This window comes from Dasypus novemcinctus, chromosome 6 (assembly GCF_030445035.2).
Source record: "Dasypus novemcinctus isolate mDasNov1 chromosome 6, mDasNov1.1.hap2, whole genome shotgun sequence".
Taxonomy (NCBI): Eukaryota; Metazoa; Chordata; class Mammalia; order Cingulata; family Dasypodidae; genus Dasypus; species Dasypus novemcinctus.
Window position 1 is genome coordinate 104,664,474 of NC_080678.1, and position 17,950 is coordinate 104,682,423.

The window sequence follows — 17,950 nt, forward strand, 5'->3', positions numbered from 1 at the left end:
CCCCTTCTGCCATGACCATAGAACCCGTGGGTCTCTTTATCCCTCAAAAGAACCAATACCTGGGGTTGTATCTACCTTATCTGTCTCTTAGACTCTGTTCAGTTGTACATAGGGGTATTCCTTCTGACAACCTCCAGACTCTTTTTTGGAGACTCACAGCCTTATAATCTCATTTCTTCTTTCCATTTCCCCCTTACATTAGGTCAAACCACTTCCCAAAGTCATGTTATTATATGTAGACAGGTATATTCTGCTGTTCCGCATTGTATCTTTAATTCAAGGTCATTTTCTAGTTGCTTCTTCAGCTGGTATGTGGTAGTGATCCCTCGGTGCCAGGGAGGCTCATCCCTGGGTGTCGTGTCCCATGCTGGGGGGAATGCATCACATCTACACGCTGAGTTTGGCTGTGAGAGTGGCCACATTTGAGTAACATGAAGGCTGTCAGGAGGAAACCCCCAGGCACAAATATAAAGACACAAATAGGTTAAAAGTAAAAGATGGAAAATGCTATATCATACTAACACTAGTCAAATGAAAGATGGAGGGACGATGTTAATATTACAGAAGACAATTTCAGAGCAAGGAATGGTACCAGAAACAAAGAAGGTCATTTCACATTGATAAAGGGGTCAATTAATCAAGAGAACATAATATTCCTAAACATTTATACACCCAATAACAAAGCTTCAAAATAAAAAAACCAAGAATTTTGGTTTGCTAAGGAAAAATAGACAAATTCATAATTATAGATGGAGATTTAAATGCCCCACTCTCAAAAATGGATAGAACAAGTAGGAAGAAAATCAGCAAAAAATATAGTAGATTTGAACAATATCATCCAGCAGCTTGACATAACTAATATTTATAGAATGTTCTACCTAAAACAGAAGATTATTCTTCTTGAGTGCACATGAAACATTTGCCAAGATAAAGCAAATTCTGTACAATAAAATAATCTTTAAAAATTCAAAAGAATTCAAGTTATTCAAAGTATATTATTTGACCACAATGGAATTAAATCAGATATCAATACCAGAGTGGTCTCTGAAAAAAGCCTAAATATTTGGAAGCTAAATAACTCCCTCTTATATAACCCACAGATCAGAGAAGAAACCAAAAAGGAGGTCAGAATATATTTTAGACTAAATGAAAATTAAAACCTAACATAACAGAATTTATGGAATGTTGCTAAAAAAGTTCTGAGTGAGAAATTTACCACTTACACTAAAAAAGAAAAGAGAGCTCAAATTACCTGAGCTTCCACCTTAAGAAACTAGGAAAAGAAAAGCAAATAAAACTCAAAATAGTCATAAGAAATTAAATAAATATTAAAGCAGAAATTAATGAAATAGAAAAAACTAATAAAATACCAAAAGAGAAAACCAAAGAAACCAAAAGCTGGTTCTTTGAGTAGATCGATAAAATTAATAAAACTCTAGCCATACTGATAAAGAAAAAAAAGAGAGATACAAACCACAAAAATCAGAAGTGAAAGAAGTGACATCACTTCAGATTCAACAGATATAAAAAGGGTTATCAGGAAATACTATAACAACTTTATATCATTAAATTCAATAATTTAATTAAAATGGACAAATTCCTTGAATGATACAAACTAAAAAGCTCAGTTATGGAAGAAAAAGATAATATGAATAGTCCTGAATCATTTTTAAAATCAAAACATCTCCAGACCTAGATGGCTTCCCTGGTGAATTCTATCAAACATCAAAGGAAAATTATACCAAATCTACACAAATGTTCCCCAAAAATTGAAGAGAAGTGAATTATGCCCAATATATTCTATGAAGCCAGTATCACCAGGATGCTAAAATAAGACAAAGACACTACAAAAAAATAAAACTATTCACTGAACAGAGATGCAAAATTTAAAACAAAATTTCATCAAATCAAGTCCAACAATGTTTTTCAAGGGTAAGAGATCATAACTAAATGGGCTTTGTGCCAGGAATTCACAGTTGGCAAACATTCAAAAATCAAACAATATAATTCACCATAATAACAAACCTAAAAAGCCATATGAAAACCTCAATATAGGAAAAAAGTCATTTGAAAAAGTATCCAAAATCCTTTCCTGATAATAATTACCAGCAATCTAGGCATGAAAGGGAATTTCCTCAATCTGATAAATGGTATCTACCAAAAAGTTCTAACTATAGTTAACATCATACCTACAGGTGAAAGACTGAATGCTTTGACCTAAGATCAGGAACAAAACAAGTACATTCATTCTCACCCTTGCTATTCAACATTGTACTAGAGTTCTGACCAATACTAATGGGCAAGGAAAAGAAATAAGGGTATTCAAATAGGCCAAAAAATTAAATAAATGGGACTTTATTCATCAGGTAAAGATTACTGTACATAACTGTACCTGAAAAAAGTTGATTTTTAAAAGGTAAAATGATTTTAATAAAGTTGATTTTTGAACCATAGAAGATAAATAATACACTTCATTAAGGGTAAAAATGGGAAGCAGATTTGGCCCAACAGATAGGGCCTCTGCCTACCAAGGTTCAAACCCAGGGCCTCCTGACCCTGTGGAGCTAGCCCATGCGCAGTGCTGATGCACGCAAGGAGTGCTGTGCCACACAGGGCTGTCCCCTGCATAGGGGAGCCCCAAGCGCAAGGACTGCACCCCATAAGGAGAGCCGCCAGCATGAAAGAAAGTGCAGTCGGCCCAGGATTAGCACCACCCACATGGAGAGCTGACGCAGCAGCAAGGTGATGCAACAAAATGAGACACAATTCTGGATACCACTGACAAGAATACAAGTGGACACAGAAGAACACACAGCAAATGGACACAAAGAGCAGACAACTGGGGGGGGGGAGGGGAGAGAAATTAATTAATTAAAAAATAAAGGTTAAAATAAAATATGTAGAAGCAATTGCATGAAAACAATCAAGTTACTAATGAAAGTTTAAACATTAAAAACAAGTTTTTACCTACCACTCAGAGAAATGATGGAGAACTATCACATCCCATGTGTTAGCAGCAAGATCAAGGACTTCTGTGATAGTCCCAGGTTCCATTATCATCCTTTTTGCATTATAAGGATCGGACCCCTGCCAACAATTGCAACTGATCGACACAGAACCTCACTCTGAGCAAATGCTTTGCAATTATTAAAATGGAATAAGTAAAAATAACTAAACACTTAAAATAGCACTTTTAAATTACTCCATTTTCTAGATGCTTCTGCTATTTAGGCGCCAAGGTAAATAATCTAGTTTCTTTCTTTCATGATGTAAATTGCTTCAGCATATTTCCTCCTCCAAGCCCCTGAACCCTGGGTCCATCTGTCCTTTCTTTCCCCTCATTCCTTCCCCTCTCTACCACTAATTACAGACAGGACTTTATTTCAAAGTACAAAGTTCCTGCATCACCAATTAGAAGACCTGGGCATATGTAACACAAGGAACTACTGATTTATAGGTGACAACTGAACAATTTCCCTGAGATCATGACAGTCAAGAACACGTACACATTACATACTTGTGCAAAAGACAGTCAACAGAGTAGGCTGGAAACAGCTACCTTAGAGGGGCCTGCTTGCACAGCTGGCCCTTGGTTGACATCTGAGAACCTGACTTGTACACAGTTCCCTAACTGATATAAAACTAACTGGTAACAGTGGATCAATGTGCTGAAGCAACTGTACAAACAATGTGGCTTATGTTGAACACCTGCTGTCCTCCTGAGAGTCTCCTGAGTCTGTGCCTACATGATTCACCTCCAATAAAACCCCTGGACTCCTAGCCTCAGGTTACAGTAACATGTTTTGTCACAACCTGTAGCTGGAGGAACTGAAGCCTTTGTGACTCCACTGAGAGATGACTCTTGGAAGCATGTACCTGGTCTCCTTCAGACCTTACCCCACGAGCCTTTCCTTTTTGCTGATTTTGCTTTGTAACTGGTACCCTGTATTTATTATATAGATTCACTGTAATCATCACAGTGTAATTATTTATACTGTAAATATCACAATGAATAAATTCACTGTAATAGCCCTACAACTTCATGCTGATTCTTATGAGGCCTTCCAGTCAATTACTGAATCTGGGGGTGGATTTGGGGACCCTTGGTACAGTAGTGTTTACCTCGCTGGGAGAACACATTGCTGTCTCAATGAGCAGGTCCTACTTAATTGCATTTCCTGCCTCACATTTGCCAGGAGAGAAAGACCTACACAAGGGCTACCTGCACATCATCCCTGGGCAATCTCAGAACAGCCACCTCTGCAAAGTGAGAAATCATATAATGCTTCATTACTTTTACCATAATGAGTTTTGCATACATGGCATGCCTGCATCTGATTGTTTTTATAAATATGTTTTATTAAGTAACAAGTTTTTCTTAATATAAGAATATATTTCTCCAACAAAATGCAATTTGTTCTGCTATTATCAAGAGAGGAACTCCAGCCACATGTTTCATAATGTGCTATCAATAGGCATATGTGGATATGGTCTAAAATGAGAAACTCAATAAAAGATTAAGCCAGGGTAGACTCAAAGGAAAATGTAAAATGCCATTGTCTCTCTTCAGAAATGACTGCTCTGCCTATTCCCTCAAGATTCTACCTTTAAATTAATTCCCTTTAATACATGAGCATTTTCATGGGGGGTCTCCTGAAAAAACAGTCACTTACAGGACAAAGAAGGCATCTATGTTAGGAAAACAAGAAGTGAGGGAGATAACTTGTGAAAGGGGACTTCCCAACCTCTCTCAAATTATTTGTCCTCATATGCCTCAAGGCCACCTTTGTTCTTAATCTTTAGTTATCTAACATGTCAAACATAAGCTTTAAAACAGGGGACATCAAATATAAGAAGAAAACTTAAAAAACAAAACTGGGGGAAAAAAAACAACAGGGATGTCAGCAATGTTTTTTTCAATTAGAAAATTCTAAGTCCATAAATTCTCTCCTAGAAAGACTGATGTTCATTTGTCATGGTTAAAATATTCTTCTCTGAACTTAGAGTATAATCAGTTCCTTTGAGAAGTCCTGGACCCTTAGGGAAAAAAGAAAACACGTGTTGCCACAACCCTTTTCTTCTTAGACATCTTCCCTCTGAGAGAAGTTAAAAGGGAGAAGAGAAAGCCAATGCTCTGGATTTCTAGGTCACTTTATGGCTTGAGCCCTGAGCTTCTAAAGGCTGGAAAAAAAGAAACAAGTTTCCCACCTCTGAAAATCTTCCCTCTCCCAACTCATCACCCCACCTTCTCCCTTCTCTGGAAAGCCTCTGGGCCACTTCCCAGCAGTCTTGTGATTAGCAAGTGAAGTCTGAGCCACCTCTGGAAACAAGGTTGCTCCTGAAGATTTCAAATGGCACTCGTGCTTCAAGACAGCCCTGCTCTACTATGAAGCAAGTGGCTTAAGCTGTCCAACTACTCACTCAGGGACAACAAGGTGGGGAGAACAAAAAGAGGCATGAGGAGGGGAGGCAAGCTCAGCTTCAATGAGGCAGTTCTAAAAGAGTGACCATGAAGGCTCTAAACTTCCAACCCCATCCTCTTATCCAGTCACCAAGCAACAGAAGCTGCCCTTGGTTGCCTGGCAATGGTGCCTGACATGCCCTGAGTCTCTATATCCACCTGTCAGGAATGTGATCACAGATCACGTCTGGGAAGAGGAAAAATCCCCAATCGATTCCTCAGGCTTTGAGTGCCTACAATGTGCTGTACACTGTTAGGACTGAAAATACAGAGAGGAATATAACTTCCACCTTCAAGGAGCTCTCAGTTGAGTGGGCATCTGGGAAAATTCCTCACTGATTCTTGAAATCAGTCCAATGAAATGGAAGATAACTTTAGAGACCTCTTAAGAGTCCCCTAAAAGCCCTGTCTTAACACAATTATTTATGTGCATGTCTCTTCCATTCAAACTTCCAAAGGAATTAAATGTTTTAAGAGAAGTCTGGATATAGCTCCACTCCTAGGAATATACCCAAATGAATTTAAGAATTTAAAATCCACACAAAAACTTCATTGCAACATTATCCATAGTAGCCAAAGAGTGGAAACAACCCAAATGTCTATCAACTGATCGACGGATAAACAAAATATAGTATATCCATGTTAAGGGAATGTTAGTCACCATAAAAAAAGATTAAGGTGTTGAGGATAAACCTTGAAAACCTGGAAGTCAGACACAAATGGCCACATAGCATATGACTCCACTGATAAGAAATGTCCAGAAGAGACAAACCCATAGAGGCAGAAAACAGATTAGTGGTTTCCAAGGACTGGACCTGGAAGGGACTGCTTGAAGGGTAAGGGGTTTCATTTTTGGTTGTTGAAAATGTTCTGAAATTTGACACAGCTCATGGTTGAACAACTTCATAAATATACAAGTCCTGAATCATACACTTCACAAGGGTAAAATTTGTGGTATGTGAATTATATCTCAGCAAAAAAAAAAAATGATCATTTTAAAAAACAAAGGAAGAAAATAAATAAGTCCAAGAGGTTGCTTTAAAATACCAAGACTTCAATCTTAATTTAGGATTCATCTGCCACGTCATAAGAAATGGACATCAACAGATGAATGGAAAAATAAAATGTGGTATATACATGCAATGGACTATCATTCAGCCATGAAAATGAACTTCTGATACATGGGACAGCATGGGTGAACCTTGAAGACATCAGGTTGAGTGAAATAAGCCAAACACAAAGGTCAGATATTGTTTGATTTCACTTATATTCAATAACTAGAATATGCAAATTCATAGAGACAAAGTAGATTAAAGGTTACCAGGAACAGAGGGAAGAGGGAGTCAATGCTTAATGATTATAGCATTTCTGTTTGGGATGATGGAAAAGTTTTAGTAACCGATGGTGGTGATTGTAGTACAACATTGGTACTTCAATTACCATTGAATTGTAAGGTTGAAAGTGGTTAAAACGGGCTATTTTATATTGTATATGTTACCATAATATCAAAAGGAAAAAAGAGAAATTGTAGCCAATTCTTTTTCAAATTGGAATAACCCCAATAAATGTTGATAAAAGTTTGTGGGTAATGAGGAAAAGGGGAGTACAAGCATCAGTGAGGTTAGTTCTAATTCCCCAGTGGTCTGGTGGAGACATTCCAAGGCTGTAAAAGCTTAGTAATTCAAATATTTGGAGAAGTAGGAAAGAGGAAAGGGAAAGGAAAAAGAAGACTGTAGTTAATTCCACCTTGTCTAAAGTGGCAGCCTTCGTGTAACTGGATGAGTAACAACCTGCTCTTTGTATTCTCCATAAGCTCCCAAAGCAAACTTGCAAGAGAACACTGAAGATTTAAATAAACGGAAAGATATTCCAAGTTCATGGACAGGAAGACTCAAAATTGTTAAGTTATCAATTCTTCCCAATGTGATCAACAGATTTAAGGAAATCCCAATGAAAATGCTGGCAAGTTATTCTGTGGATATCAACAAACCAATTCTAAAGTTTAGATGAAATGGCAAAAGACCCAGAAAAGCCACTACAATACTAAGAACAAAGTTAAGAGGACTGACACTACTTGAATTCAAAACAATCTAAAGCTGCAGTAATCAAGTCAGTGTAGTAGTGGTGAAAGAATACACAAATAGATTGAAGGACCAGAAGAGCAAGCCTCCAGAGAAATACAATCAATTGGTCTTTGACAGAGAGCAAAGGCAACTCAATGGAGAAAGCACAGGGTTTTCAACAAATGGTTCTGGAACAAGGGGACATCTGTGTGCAAAATATAAATAAATCTAGACACAGATCTTAAACCTTTCACAAAAAAACAAACTCAAAATGGATCACAGACCAAAATGTATAATGCAAAGCTATAAAAGTGCCAGAGGATAACATAAGATATAATCTATTTGACCTTGAGTTTGGCACTGAAGTTCTAGATACAACATGAAAAGCACAATCCATGAAAGAAAAACAATGATAAACTGGACTTCATTAAAATTAAAAACTTCTTTACAGAAGACTCTATTAAGAGGATGAAAAGACAAACCACAGATGGGGAGAAAACATTGGAAAATACGTATCTGATAAAGGACTTATATTCAAAGTATACAAAGGACTCTTAAATAAGAAAATAACCCAATTACATATTGGCCAGAAGACAAAATTAATAGGGAGAAAGGAATGAAGGCAGGCAGAAAGTAGGGGAAGAAGGTGGAAGAGGGGAGAGAAAGATATAAAAGGGTAACCAAAACAAGAAATGAGAGGACTTCACTAGAGATCTTAATATTAGAGCTCTCAGAAGGATAACAAGCAAGTATTATGAACAACCATATACCAAATTTGATAACATAAACAAAAAGGACAATTTCTTGAAAAACTCAATGTACTGAAGTTATCCAATAAAAAAATTGAGTAGCATATATAACCCAAGTAGCCATGTATCTATATATGTGTATATGCATATGTATGAACATGTGTGTGTGTATATAAAAGAAACTGGGTCCATAGCTAAAAACCAACATGAGGAAAACTCCAGGCCCATAGGGCCTGACTGCTGAATTCTACCAAAGGTTTCAAGAAAAAATAACAAATTCTACACAAAATCTTGCAAAAATTAAAGAGGGAGGAATACTTCCCACTTGTTTTATGAGGCCATCATTAACCTGATATCAAAAGCATAATTATAGAACAGAATCTTTAATTACAGGCCATAGTCTCTCATGATGAAAAAATCATCAACAAAATATTAGCAAATAAAATTCATAGATATTTCTCCATTTATTTAGGTTTCCTTTCATTTCTCTTTTCTGTGTTTTGTAGTTTTTAGTACTCAACTATTTCAGTGATTCATTAGATTTATCCCTAAGTTTTTCATATTTTTGAAGCCATTGTAAATGGTATTTTTAAAATTTCAATTTCTAAGTATTCATTGCTAGTATATAGAAATACAATTGATTTTTGGATATTAACCTAGTATCCTGTGTCTTTGCTACAAACTCTTAGTATTACTAGTAACTTTTTCATAGATTCCTTGGGATATTCTATATAGACAATGTGTTGTCTACAAATAAAGACCACTGTATATTTTCCTTTTCAATCTGTGTACCTTTTGTCTTTTGCTTCCCTAGATTGCACTGGCTAAGACCTTTTGTAATGGTGAATACAAGTGATGAGATGGAACATCTAGACACAGTCATATAGTATAAGGATAGACATAACACCTCTCGGAACAGAATAAAATCAACTAATTCCCTTTTCAGGAAAGGTGCTGAGAATACACAACACAGATAGGAGAGTATTTTCAACAAATGGTGCTGGAACAACTGAACACCCACATGCAAAATTATGAACAGAGCTCTACAATATATACAAAATCAACTGAGAATGGCTCATGGGCCTAAATATGTAAACCTTCTGGAAGAAAACCTAGAAGAAAATCTTTGTGACATTGCGACATACAAGGATTTCTTAGGATACTAGAGTACAAACCACAGAAAGAAAACAATTGGCAGACAAATTAAAAACCATTAAGAAAAAGCAAAGACAAACCACAGATTGGGAGAAAATATTTGTGAAACACATATTGAAGAAGGACTTTATGCCACATATATAAAGACCAATTCACAAAGAAGCCAAGCAACCTAATATTTTTCAGTGAGCAAAATATTTGTACAGACATTTTACCAAAGAAATATGGATGACAAATAAACACATGAAAAGGTGCTCAACACTCCCGAAAAATACCAAAATGCAAAAGAAAACCATAATGAAATACTACTACATACCTATTAGAATACAGAATGACTAAAATCAAACACACACACACACAGCACAAAGTTCTGGCAAGGATATGAAGCAACTGGAACTCTCATTCATTGCCAGTGATATTTCAAAATGGTACAGCCATTTTGAAAAACACCGTGGCAGTTTCTTAAAGAATTAAAAATATACTTGCCTTACGACCCGCAACCCTACTGTCAGGTGTAGTTTCATACAAAAACCTGTGCCTGAACATTTACAGCAGCTTTACTTAGAAATGGCAAAAACTGGAAACAATTCAAGTATCCATCAACTGGTGAGTGGATGAATGATGGACTGATGAAAATGTGGCAGTGTTACATGACTTGACACATTTGTCAAAACTAATCAAACTGAATACCTAAAAAGAGTGAGTTTTCCTGTAATTAAATTATACCCCTATTGAAAAGATATTTAAACTGGATTGTGTTACTCCTGTGATTAAAACCCTCCATGAGCTTCTGTTTGCATTTCAAGTAAAATCCAAACTCCTCATTATTGCCAATAAAAGCCCCCATCATCTGGCCCTATCCCTCTGAACTCCTCTGCCACTCATTCCCTCACTGTCATTTTGTTCCAGCCATACCTAGTGGCTGCTCATTCATTCATCCAACAAATATTTATTGAGGGATGCGCCAGGTGCTGTTCTGGTGCTTTGAATGAAATAGAGATCTGGGTATTCCTCAATCTACCTTCTGGCAGGGAGCTCATTCTTCAAATGAGCCAAGTTCATCTCCTGCTACCTAAAACATGCACAGCATTTCGATTTCTGCCTACTTATCCTTGGAAATACCTCCCCTCATCAGCCAACCTACAGAGGCCCTCTGAGTCTGCATGGCTCTCCTCATTACCCCACTTTATTTTTCTTTGAAGTACCATTCATCACCCGAAAATCTGCTCTGTGTGTAATCCATGTGAATCTGCTCACGTGCTTCCTGCCTGTCTCCTCCAAGGTAAGTACCATGAGGACAGGGGCCTGGCTGTCTTGTCACCACTGAGGCACTCCAGCACCAAGAAAAATGTCTGGCACATGGTAGGCACTCAATACCTATTTATTAAGATACAGGAAGGCATGGAAAGAAAGGACACTAAGACAAGTATAAGTGAACGGATGGAGGCAGGGGCCCCAGTGGTGGCAGCCTACACAGGGACAATCTGCTGGTGTGGAAGAAAGTGAATTTAGGTCACCAGGAGGCTACAAGGTGTAAGACAGGGATTCGCAACTTCAGCTGCACATTAGGATTAGGACTAACTGGAGAGCTTTCCAAAATCCCAGTTCCAGGACAGTCCAGGCCAATGAAACCAGAGAAATCTCTAAGAATGGTACACAACACTGGGTCATTTTTAAAACTTCCTGAGGGATTCCAACATGCAGTGACACTTGAGAACCACTGATGGAGTGCAGTATGGACTTGGGAGTTGTACGTTTCTGAATGCAAACCTTGGGCAAGTAACATAACTGCCCTCAGTCTCCAAATCCTCATCAACAAAATGGGAAGAATAAACATCTCCCAGAACCGCTGCAAGATGGAAATTCTACACAATGCTCTCAGTGCATGTTAATTCTCTTCCCCAGGGCAAAATGTCAGGAAATCTTCATGGCTTAGCTTAAGAAATGCTGATTTCTTTTACTTTCCTACCTGGAGATATGTTTCCTTTAAATCCAGGAGTAACAAAACTGTGAACAGAAACCAAGCTGATCATTCATAGACAATGATACTCAAACCTGGCTGCACAGAAGAATCAGGTGGGAAGCTTTTTAAACACACCAATGGCCAGCTCTTAAACAGATCAATTAAATCAGAATCTTTTGGGTGAGCCAGGGAATCATTTTTTGTTTGTGTGTGTGTCTGTGTATGTGTTTGTTTGGTAAAACTTCCCAGGTGATTCTGAAATAGTCAAGGCTAAAAAGCACTGACTGGCACTAAGGATATCTCGTGCATACCAGACTCACTTAGAGCGCACTTAAAAAACAGATCCCAGCACCCTACCTGTGCTTTACTGCTTCAGAATCTGCAGAAGTAAAGCCTGCCGTTCTGCCAGGTTTTATGAACCACCCCTGCTGATGCAGATGCCAGCCCACGGGGCACCATGCCTTTCTAGCATGCATTCAGGCGATCTGTTGTACCTCATCAAAGATCACTTAGAGCTGTCCCTGGTCTCACATGCAAGGCCTGCCCAGGTGCTTTTCATCAGGAACCGACACCACACATCACAGTCACCCCAAAGATTTGGCCAAGCTTTTCCATACATTTTAGCACGCAGCCACGGAACCACACACCATTTACCACACTCCGTGCCCAGCACCAGCTATATAATAACTGGCCTTTCAACCACCCCTTGCATGGGCTGCTGATTCAGGAATGAAAATGGAATTACATTACTCCTCGAGGCTTACTGCCCTTTTCTAGGTGATGTGCAATTCCAGGACTAATGAAATAAACACCAGGGGTCAGATGAGTCTGAATAAAGTGTTCGCTCACCTCAGAGAGCTAATAAAATCGGAACCCTGAGGGAGGAGCAGGGATCCAGCGCCCTTCCATGCTCAAGCTCCACCAAGCCGTGGCAGCAGGACCCTCGGGGACGGGTTTGGGGGTGCGGGTCAGGGTCAGTCAGTCCCCATAGCGCCATGACTGTACTACCATCTGCCTGAATGCAGCCAGGCACTAGCTGGGCAGGTTAACTCTAATTTATTTAATCCTCGCAGGTGCTACTATGATTCCCACTTTCTGGACAAGGAAATAAAGGCACACAGAGGTGAAATGATTTGCCCAAGTCATATAGCTAGCAAGTGGAAGTTTTTTAATCCAGCTCATCTGGCTTTGGGCCCATTACCTTAACTACTCTACTCCAGACGAGTGATGGCTCAGCCAAATAAAAAAAATTCAAGTCCGTGGCAGAAACTAGGCCATGTGTAACTTGGGCAAGTTCCTTAACCACTCTGAGCCTATTTTTTCTTCTAAAAAAAAAGAGATATAATAGTAAGTGCCTCACAGAGTTGAGAGTATGCATATGAAGTGCTTGTAGTAGTGGCTCTCATTCAGACCTCAGTCAATGGCAGTTAGTATTGCTATATTTGTGTTAATACTGCCCAGCAGTCAGGAAGAAGAGTCAACCTAATAAACTGAAAATTTCCCCCTGGTAATCAAACTGTAGATGCCACAGATCCAATACAAAATGCAGGAAGAAGAGATCTTCACAGAAACTTAAGAACTGCCATGGCTGACAAACTCTGGCGCATCCAGTTGGGAACTCTGAAACAGTCTGATGATGGAGGGTTTTAGCTGCTACCCCATGGCTTTGAAAAGCAAACATCCTCGATCACCAAACTGTATAAAGAGAACCACACCAGGAGTCTGACCCCCACCAAAGGAACGTTCAGGACCCAACCCCCAGGCCTGTGGGTGTGAACACAAGTGAAAGGACCCCTGGAGATATTATTAGTTAAGCTGTGCCCAACTGAAGCAAGAAGCTGCCAACTGCAGTGGACTGGTTTTACTGGAGAACATGACAAGATGCCACAGGAGAAGATCCTGCAAAGTGGTCAATGTCAGCTCTCTTTAGCCACGTTTGTATAAACTGAGATGCCCAATGAGGACGGAAATAAAAACAGATAACACTGATCACGTGCTTGGCACTATATTAACTGGATTACCTCATTTAACCCTCACAGCACCATTACAAGGTTGACCATTCCTGAAGAAAATGACACATCCACACTGGTTAAGCTCACTTTAAACTCATGCCTGCATTTCGCAAATAGGCTCTCAATACAGCCTGGCCATCCAATTCTACCTCACAGGTTATTTCACTTTCCCACTCTCCAAAATGGCCATGTCTCAGGTCTCTCCTCCAATTTCCAGTACCTGTTTTTTCTCCTACTGCCCTCACTCAGCCAATGACTCTGCCTTTCCCACCAATGTTACTGACCTACCTGCATCCGCAGTTACCGTGGTGGATTAGGGCCCCTGTTCATTTCAAAGTCAGTCAGTCACCTCTTTTGTATCCCCTGTCCTCTCAGGCAGTCAAGGATTTCCCATGCAGTCTTCTCCTCTCTCATCAATATCATAACTTCTCTCCTTCCATGAGTTCAACCCCACTGGTGTATTAACTAGATGGTCTAGTTTCTTCTAGCTAGAAAAAAAATCTACTTGACCCTAAAGCCTCTCCACTCCACTATCATTGCTCTAGTTAAAATTATCAAAATCCTTCTGTTGGGGAATGAATCCTGTCCCCCACAAAAGGAACAATCAAGTCCCAACCCCCAGGTCTGTGGACATGAACCCAAGTGAAATAGGACCTCTGGAGATGTTATTAGCTAAGTCATGCCCAAACTCAAGGAGGGTGACCCTTTCCAGTTGGTGGAGGTCCTGATGAGTGAAGGAAACTGGACAGAGAAGCCAAGGGGAACAGCCAGAAGCTGGGAGTCAGCGGCGCCCAGAACAGAAAGGAGAAGGCGCTGCCATGTGCCTGAAAAGCCAAGGACCAAGGGAGCTGGCGGCCAGCCCCAGTCTGCAGGCAGAAAGCATCATTTTGCTGATGCCTTGACTTTGGACTTCTCCTAACCACAAAGTCATGGGCCTGGTAAACCCCCTTGTTCAAGCCAACCCATTAGCCAGAAAACTCAAACGCCTCCTAACTGCCAAATTCATTCTAAATAGCAGCATTAAGCATGGCTGACCACATTTCTCCCTTTTATTTACTTATTTATTTTTGACTTAACCCTACTCTTCTTTGTGTCCTGGCTCAACCTAGGCTTATCCAGTGGCTCAGTTTAACTACATCTATGGGTGATAATTCCAAAAATTAACTTTAGCCCTGACAGCCCCACGACTTCTGACTCAAATTTCCAATGGCCTATTTGACATCTCAACTAAAAATGTACTAGGCAATTGACAGATGGATAGAGAGATGAATAGATAAATAGAAATGTGAAAACACAAGGAGAGTTAAATGCCACCAGTGGGTGCATGGCCTTCACTGTAAAAAAAATTTTTTGAACTATGCTGTTAGTACAGTGTATGTTGGGAAAAAACCTACTACACATCTCAAGCCTAACATAGTCACATCATAATTATTGCTTCCATCCCTTTCAAACTCCTTACAGTATTCTTGTAAATACCAAGGCAAAAATAGACAAGGCAAAAATCCAGGGCTGAGCCTTGACTGCCTGTCTCCCACCTGGAACATAACGCCATGAATGCAGGGACCTTGCCCAGCTCGTTCATCAATATCCTCAGAGTCTAGAATAGTGCCTGGCACACAGGAAGTGTTCAAAACCAGTGGCTGAACTAATTAATGAGGGATTACTGTTCTGCTTCTCTTAAGGCCCTTCACCCTTCCTTGATCCTTGAACCAGAATGGAGCTCGTGGACTCCAACCGCCCCAGGCCCCAGGCAGCAGAGACTGTGTCATACTATCTCATTATGGATTCTGACCAGTCATATCAGACCCTTAAAGGAGAGTTCAAGAACTTTCTTTACCACAGACCCAAACTGTTCTCTGTCCCAAACCTGCTAAACACAGGAGCCACAGCACTTGTCACAGTACGTGGGCATCCGCTGCGCAGGGCCCGGCCATTCAGGCCTCACCAGGTCTCCAGCCACAATCACCCCTTTAGGCTCCCTGCACAGCACATGGTCTCTCCCTTCGTGACCGCAGGGCCTCACCTGAGGCCTGACAGGGCCCAGGGCAGCATAGCCCCGCCCTCAGGGGCTGCTGGACCTCACCTGAGAACCCGCCAGGCCCGCGGCACCCCGGCCCCGCCCTCTGGGGCCCACGCCCGCCCCCACGCCCGCCCCCACGCCCCGGCGGGCCACCGTCGCCCTCCTCCCGGTGCCCTGCACTTGTCCTCACCCGGCCTGCCCCGCCCCCTCCGCCTCACCAGTTAGGTTCCGTGCAGGGTCCTCTCAGCCAACCCCGGCGCCGCCTGCGCGCTGCACACTGGAGCCTTGGCCCGCGCCCCTGACTTAGGCTGACTGAGCCCAGAGCGGTAGTGCTGCCCCTGCTGGTGGCCCGAGGCACTGCAGCGCCCTTCGCTGCCAGCAGTAAATTCTCTGGAGTGACAGCGGCCCGTCGCCCGTCTCCCAGGCCAGTGTCTTGGTGCCAACAGCCCTGCTCACTGAGGACTTCAGGGCACACCCTCTCCACCCAGCAAGGACTAGGTGGCTGCGCTCTCCAGGGAGGGCCTGGCCCGCACCTGAGCACCCTACTGATCCTGCAGGGGCGGCAGGGGAGGTTTGCAGTGTTAGAGCAGGGCGCATAGAGTGCTTGAGCACTCTGGACCGGATAGACCACTGCAGAAGGAGTCACTAGCCTGGCCAAAATAGGAGGTCAGTGGCCAATAGGCCAGTCGAGACAGTTTCAGGTCTGGTGGTCAGTCAAGAGAGAGTTCAGGGAGCAGACATCAGCTCAGAATCTGAAGCCAGAAACTTTACTTCTTAACAAGCACGCCCCTATCCATTTGATCCTAACCAGAGCCAAAACTGGCTGACCTGGCTCTTTGAAAGGTATGACAAGACCTGCCTCACAGCGCACAGCCTTCCTTGGGCTATGCCAGGAGACAGTCTCATGCTTGAGCTGAACTGGGCTGCGCAGGAATGGCCACCCCCTGCCCAGGTGAGGAGGAGTCGGCTTCCTGCTCCATGGTGTACTGGCAGCAGGTGCCTTCTTGCCCTCATCAGCCTGGCCTTCCCTCAGCTTCCAGGACATCCTTCGGGCAAGCATGTAAGTACCAGGGTTCAATTCCTCCTTAAAGATGGGCAGCGTGTCTTGTGTATCTTTTTCTTCCTCAGGATGCCTAAAATCAAGACTCTGCACCTGCTCACCATTTCATAAACGTGAGCAGAATGAATGAATTGAAATGTTGCAGACATCGTTGTGTCCCTACATAGGTGGCTGCTCCGGGGACACATAGAAGGAAGAATCCCTGCTTGCTACATCAGGAAATTCCCCTTGGTGGGCCCTGAGGTCTCAACCCATCTCTCCCAGGAACTTGGAAATTCCTACTGGACCACCCAATACTCCCAGTGGCCACTGACCTCCAGGGCTCTTCGTGATTTTGTTTCTACCAGTGAAAAATGAAAAGTACTATGAAGTTTAGGACTCTGTCATAGATTTGCACCATTCCTTCGAGGCCTTTGCAAGCCCTTGTGCCTTGTCAGTTACTGGGAGTGCAAGGAGGTGGGCAGACCTAGATTTAGATCTCTGCTCTGCTGCCTAATCCTGGGTGGCCTTGGCAGATTCTTCCCCGGCTTCTGTCTCAGCCTCCCTTTCATAGGTTTGAGTGTCTAATTGAGACAGAGGATGGTGGCACCCCCCCCCCCTTGCAGCCAACGCTTCCCGCCCTCCCCAGGAGATTAACTTCCTACAGGTCTCTAGAGCTGCCCCTCCCCGCACTCACTGGGCTCCTTGCTCCTACCTACCACCGTGTTTCCCTCTGAGCAAAGAACCCTCTGCAGGAGCAGCTCGGTACTGTTGGGGATAAGACCAGATGCCTGGATATTCTCCAGGGGCCTTATTAATGGCCCTCCTGGGGAATTGACAGTGGGGTAATCAATCAAAGCAGCAAACAGCTGGGACACATCCTGTGTCATTAACAAAGGGGCGGAACAATTAGTCCTTTAAAAAGCAAGCTCAAAGTGGTCTTGCTCTCTCCTCTGCTCTCCTGCCTTTGGAACCCTATTCTGGCCTTCTTCAGCCCTGCCTGGATCAATTCCACAGTCAAGAACCTAGACAAAATCAGGTTACAACCTCACATAAAAGACTATAAAAATAAATTGTGTGGAAGTCCAATGCCAATAAAAAAATTCCCAGTGGAGGCTGAAAAATATTTTATTGAAAGACCAAATGGACACATAATTACCTCGGTGTGAAGTCTGGGGCCACCTAGTCCCTGAGCCTTGGTGGGTACCCAATAAATATTAATGGCTCATTCCATTAATTGCCAGCTCACCCATTTGCAAAGCTTCAGCCAGTGCATTGCCCTGCACCCATCCCCCATAAGGAGAGAGAATCCTTAGGCTTTGAAGAGAGGGAGCATCTGGGTGGACAGGAAAACCTGGCACACACCCTTGAACATAAATGCCCTGCTTTATTAACTCTAAAATCATGATGTGGCAGAAAGTGGCGTGTAGAAATTGCCGGCTTCTAGAGAGCAGCTGGACTCGGAGCCTTTCAATCCTCCCATGTTAT

General features: G+C 41.9%; 1 long non-coding RNA gene across 1 annotated transcript in view; it reads right to left on the reverse strand.

Moving 5' to 3' along the window:
• LOC131279007 (uncharacterized) overlaps window positions 1-15,719 on the reverse strand; it is a 57,493-nt gene extending 41,774 nt beyond the window's left edge. The window contains exon 1 of the long non-coding RNA XR_009186351.1: window positions 15,642-15,719. This is a non-coding gene — a long non-coding RNA (uncharacterized lncRNA). The remainder of the gene's footprint in view (window positions 1-15,641) is intronic.
• Window positions 15,720-17,950: the final 2,231 nt, after the last annotated feature.